This window comes from Sturnira hondurensis, unplaced genomic scaffold (genome assembly GCF_014824575.4).
Source record: "Sturnira hondurensis isolate 20B ecotype Veracruz unplaced genomic scaffold, ASM1482457v3 Scaffold0003620, whole genome shotgun sequence".
Classification (NCBI taxonomy): Eukaryota; Metazoa; Chordata; class Mammalia; order Chiroptera; family Phyllostomidae; genus Sturnira; species Sturnira hondurensis.
Window position 1 is genome coordinate 1 of NW_028076251.1, and position 6,252 is coordinate 6,252.

General features: G+C 41.4%; 1 pseudogene; it reads left to right on the top strand.

Annotated features, from left to right (window-relative positions):
• Nucleotides 1–4,602: 4,602 nt before the first annotated feature.
• Nucleotides 4,603–5,526, top strand: LOC118984217 (olfactory receptor 7A10-like; annotated as a pseudogene).
• The last annotated feature ends 726 nt before the right edge of the window (nucleotides 5,527–6,252 follow it).

Consider the following 6,252-nt stretch of genomic DNA (forward strand, 5'->3'; position numbering starts at 1 on the left):
GTCCTATACTTTGATTGTAAAGAGCTAACTCCGCTGATAACTTTTATTATGGGCAAGAATTAAATTTAAAAATTAAAGAAAAACTGTGGTACATTTACACAATGAAATACTACACAGTAGAAAAAATAAGGAATTCCTACGTTGAAATTCCTGAATTTAAAATTGCTCTTATATTGTAGTGGCATTTATTTTTCTATTGTTTTATGGTTGTGCTTTTACAGTTATCCCAATTTTTCTCCTTCTGGTTCCACCACCCAGCCCTCCCTGCATTTCCATAGCCAATCCCCACATGGTTGTCCATGGCCATTGGTCCTTTACATATATTCTCTGACTAATCCCCCCACCTTCTTTCAAAGAGTCCCCACCTCCCCTGTGCCACTTACTGCTGTCCGGTTATTCCATGATCCTATACCTCTGGTTCTATTTTTCTCATTAGTTTATTTTGTCCATGACATTCAGTGAGATCATATGCTATTTATCTTTCACTGATTGGTTTATTTCACTTAGCATAATAGTCTCTAGTTCCATCCTTGTTGTGACAAAACATAGGAATTTCTTATTTTTTCTACTGTGTAGTATTTCATTATGTAAATGTACCACAGATTTTCTTAAATTTTTATTTAATTCTTGTTCAAGTACAGTTTTCCACCCCCCACTCCCATCTCCCCCCATGTGCTGCTGACCTCCCTCCCGTTTCCACCCCCCTTAGTTGTTCTCCATGTGTCCTTTATACTAGTCTCTGTGAATCCTTCCCCTCTTCCCCTGAAATTCTCTCCCCTCTCCCCTCTGGTCCCTGTCAGCCGGTTATGAATTTCAGTATCTTTGGTCATATATTGTTTGCTTATTTGTTTTGTTGTTTAAGTTCCTGTTAAAGGTGAGATCATACAGTATTTGTCTTTCACCACCTGGCTTATTTCACTCAGCATAGTGCTTTCCAGTTCCATCCATGATGTTGCAAAGGGTAGGAGCTCCTTCTTTCTTTCTGCTGCATAGAATTCCATTGTGTAAGTGTACCATAGTTTTTGGATCCCTTCATTTTTCTGATGGGCATCTAGGTTGCTTCCAACTCTTGGCTTTGGAAATTGTGCTGCTATGAACATTGGTGTGCATAGGTTCTTTTGGATTAGTGTTTCAGTGTTCTTAGGATATAATCCCAGCAGTGGCATTGCAGGGTCAAAAGGCAGGTCCATTTTTAGTTTTCTTAGAAAATTCCATACTGTTTTCCATAGTGGTTGTATCAGTCTGCAATCCCACCAGCAAAGAACTAGGGTCTCCTTTTTCCCATGACCTCTCCAACACTTGTTTGTTGCTTTGTTTATGATGGCCATTCTGACCAGTGTAAGATGGTATCTCATTGTGGTTTTAATTTGCATCTCTCTGATAGCTAGCAATATTGAGCATCTTTTCATGTGTCTCTGGATCCTCTCTATGTCCTCTTTGGAGAAGTGTCTGTTCAGGTCCTTTGCTCATTTTTTAATTGCGTTGCTTGTCTTCTTTGAGTGGAGTCGAATAATTTCTTTGTATATTTTGGAGATTAAACCTTTGTCTGAGGTATCATTGGCAAATATGTTTTCCCAAACAGCTGCTTCTCTTTTTATCTTAATGCTGGTTTTTCTAGCTTTGCAGAAGCTTTTTATTTTGATGAGATCCCATTTGTTTATTCTTTCCTTTATGTACCTTGCTCTAGGGGTCATATCAGTAAAAATGTTGCTGCATGTAATACCTGATTTCTTCCTGCCAATATTCTCCTCTAGGACTTTAATGGTGTAATGGCTTATATTTAAGTCTTTTATCTACCTTGAATTTATTTTGGTGTATGGAGTAAATTGGTGCTCAAGTTTCTTTTTTTTTTTTTTGCACATAGCTGTCCAGTTCTCCAGGCACCATATTTTTTTTAATTTTTATTGTTTTTTATTTTTTTATTGATTATACCATTAGTTATTCTATTCCCCCCCCTTCATTCCCCTCCACCCGCACCCTCCCTCCCCCCATTCTCCCCCCCCCTTAGTTTATAACCACGTGTCTCAAACTCTTTAGATTCTATATTTCCCCCACTATTCTTGCCCTCCCCCCTATCTATTTTCTACCTACTGTCTATGCTATTTTCTGTGCCTTCTTCCACCTTCTCCTCCTCCCACTCCCCTGTTGCTAACCCTCCATGTGTTCTTAATTTCTATGGTTCCACTCCTGATCTAGCTGTCCTCTTGCTTTGCTTTTGTTTTAGGTGTGGTTGTTGATAACTGTGTGTTTGCTGTCCTTTCACTGTTCATATTTTCATCTTCTTTTTCTTATATAAGTCCCTTTAGCATTTTATATAATAAGGGCTTGGTGATGATGAACTCCTTGAACTTGACCTTGTCTGAGAAGCACTTTATCTGTCCTTCCATTCTAAATGAAAGTTTTGCTGGATAAAGCAATCTTGGCTGTAGGTCTTTGGATTTCATGACTTGGAATACTTCTTTCCAGCCCCTTCTTGCCTGTAAGGTCTCTTTTAAGAAATCCACTGACAGTCTGATGGGTACTCCTTTGTAGGTGACTGTCCCCTTATCTCTTGATGCTTCTAGGATTCTCTCCTTCATTTTAATCTTGGCTAATGTAATTATGATGTGCCTTGGTGTGTTCCTTCTTGGGTCCAACTTCTTTGGCACTCTCTGAGCTTCCTGGATTTCCTGGAAGTCTATTTCCTTTGCCAGACTGGGGAAGTTCTCCTTTATTATTTGTTCAAATACGTGTTCCACTCGTGGCTGTTTCTTTCCCCCTTCTGGTACCCCTATAATTCGGATGTTGGAACGTTTAAAGATGTCCTGGAGGTTCCTAAGCCTCTCCTCATTTTTTTGAATTCTCATTTCTTCATTCCTTTCTGGTGGGATGTTTTGTTCTTCCTTCTGGTCCATTCCATTGATTTGAGTCCCAGTTTCCTTTCCATCGCTATTGGTTTCCTGGACATCTCCCTTAATTTCAATTAGTTTAGCCTTCATATGTTCCTCTAATTTGTGACTATAATCAACCAGTTCTGTGAGCATCCTGATAAACAGTGTCTTGAATTGTGCTTCTGAGAGGCTGGCAATTTCTCGGTCTCTGAGAGTTATCGGCTCTGGGACTTTGACTTCTTCTTGCGCCATCTTTTGGGCTGTTTGTGCCTGTTCCATAGCAGTATCGGAGCCCTACTAACAATGAATCAGCAGAATCAGAAATCAAGAAAAAAATCCCATTCCTCTCTGCTCTTTAACCAATTTTTTAAGCTCCTTTAAATAAAGGGACTCATGCCCTGGCTGGTGTAGCTCAGTGGATTAAGCGCAGGTCTTCACAACAAACAACTGTGGTTTGATTCCTTGTCAGGACACATGCCTGGGTTGCTGGCCAGTTCCCAGCAGGGGGTGCATGAGAGGCAAACATACACTGATATTTCTGTCCCTCTCTTTTTCTCTTCCCCTCTAAAGAGATATAAAAAATAAAATCTTTAAATAGATAACTAAATAAATAAATAAGGGATTCAGAATGGCTATACAAAAATGGAGTCCCATGTTTACATGTCCATGTGAGGTTTAACCAATTGAATTTGCACACTATTTCTATATACACAGGGTAAGATAATCTGAGATTGACATCATAACTTGCATCCTTCCTTTTCCAGTTATTGAGACAGGTGAGAAGAGCTTGGTGATATCAAGGCCCCAGGAAGTAGTCATCGTGTGTGTGTGTATGTGCATGTGTGTGTGTGTTGTAGGGAACTTTGGCCTGAGCCCATATACTCCAAAATATTTCCTTTAACAAACAGAAGCCAGAATATTAACCAACCCATGAAAATAAAAGAAAGATCTCTTACTATTTACAACATTTTTAGAAATAAAGTTAATAAAGTGCAAGAAACTGCATGTGAACGAGGGATTCGTCCTGTCTCTGAGTTTCAGCAGAAACAGGGAGGCCACCTCACTCCCCCTCACTCTCTGACAGCATTTCTCATCTCTCTGCCCTTGCTCCTTCTACTCCCTATGCTGGATCCTTTCTGAGTCCTGAATGTTGGAAACAAGTGTCATCCTTAGGCCTTTGCACTGACTCTTTCCCCACAGCCACCCCCCCCCAATTTCTTCATGTCTCACACTCTGTCTTTCTGGGGATCCCTTATTAGGTGTCACCTAATTTGCAGGGATACATGAAAGCATAGTTTAAAAAATATATAATGCCCCCATCCACTCTATTATTCCTACTTTCTTTTTCTTCACCTGTTACCATCTAGCATGGTGTATGATATATATTAAGTATATTGCTTCACTATCAATATATTCAAAAAATTTTTCTCTCAGCACCCTAACTATACCCTTCCCCTAGAGATGTGTAATATCAATGACCATTCCTCAAGTACATGAAACCATTTCTCATTAAAACTGTGTAAACCATGACAATGTGGGGAAAAAGTTGTGAGGACAGAAATTCCTAATCAGAGACGTTGAGGGTTGCCTTAAAGGTTCTGATATGTACCAAAATTGACATTGATTACTTTAGTGCAAAATACCGTTGTAGCTTTTCATCTATGCTAGCACAATTGCTATTTGTATAAAAACTAACCATGCCACTTTTTTTCCTCCTAGTCACCTCCACCTCATGGTACAATGCAATAATACCCCAATTTCAGAATTTCTTCTCCTGGGACTACCAGAGGAACCAGAACTGCAGCCCATCCTATTTGGGCTATTTCTCTCCATGTACCTGATCACTGTGTTGGGAAACCTGCTCATCATCCTGGCCATCAGCTCAGACTCCCACCTACACACCCCCATGTACTTCCTCCTCTCCAACCTGTCCTTGGTAGACATTTGTTTCACCTTTACCACCATCCCAAAGATGCTGCTGAACATCCAGACACAAAGCAAAGCCATCACCTATGCAGGATGCATCACCCAGGTGTATTTTTCTATACTACTTGGAGCCTGGGACCACTTCCTTCTGACTGTGATGGCCTATGACCGATATGTGGCCATCTGCCACCCCCTGCACTACAGAGTCATCATGAACCCCCGGCTTTGTGGACTGCTGGTTCTCGTGTCCTGGATCGTGAGTGCCCTGAATTCCCTGCTACATAGTTTAATGTTGTTGTGACTATCCTTCAGGGTAGACTTGGAAATCCCCCACTTTTTCTGTGAAGTCAAGCAGATGATTCAACTTGCCTGTTCTGACACCTTTCTTAATGACATGGTGATGTATTTGGCCACTGGGATTCTGGGTGTTGGTCCCCTGGCTGGGATTCTTTACTCTTATTCTAAAATTGTCTTTTCCATACAAGCAATTCCATCAGCTCAGGGGAAGTATAAAGCATTTTCTACCTGTGCATCTCACCTCTCAGTTGTCTCCTTATTTTATGGTGCAGTCCTAGGTGTGAACTTCAGCTCTGCTGGTACTCACAGCTCACAGTCAATTGCAGTCACCTCAGTGCTGTACACTGTGGTCACACCCATGCTCAACCCCTTCATCTACAGTCTCAGGAACAAAGATATAAAGGGGGCTCTGAAAAGAGTTGGGAGATGGCAGGTAAATGAGAGACAATTGTTCTGAGGCTCAAAATGTGACCTTGATTACAAGTTCAATGTCTCGGAACCAGAAGCTATAACTGATCTCATGGGACAGACTGGTTTCTTCTCTTTATTTCCTGGCATGTCCATTTCCTTGTATTCATGTTCTCTAACAATTTAGGTAATGCCGCTGCCCGCAGCAGCAAGGGTGGTCGCGAGGTGAGGCGAGGGACTTAAAAGAATGGAGAGGACCATAGCTCTGCTGGCAAATGGCAACTTTATTCAAGGAACTGCTGGCTTATATGCAGAATTGCAGTGGCCTGAGAACAATGTTGTTTTACAAAAGTTTGTACACTCCCGAAAACTATCAAGAGGGCAAGATGTTCTCATATCCTGAGAACATTAGCCCGAAGATAGCAGTGTCCTCATGACTATCACTTTCTTGGAACATGACGCATATGCCAAGATCTTGTTCTTTCCTTCAAGGCTGAGAAGGAGAAGGTCCGGAAGATGTCAAGATACCCGCCGGCTCCAGGGACCAGAAACCAAGTCCCTCCACCATTTTCACAGTGGGGGCTCTGTCTTTGGTCCCCTGCGGCCTGGCGGGCTCCCACATCTCCCCCTTTTTTATTTTATATAACGCACTGGCTCCACATTCTTCGTCATGTTCAGCTTATGTTTCTTGAGGTCTACGTACAAGCCACCGATTTGTTTAAGAAAAAACCGAATGATGCAAGGTATACAC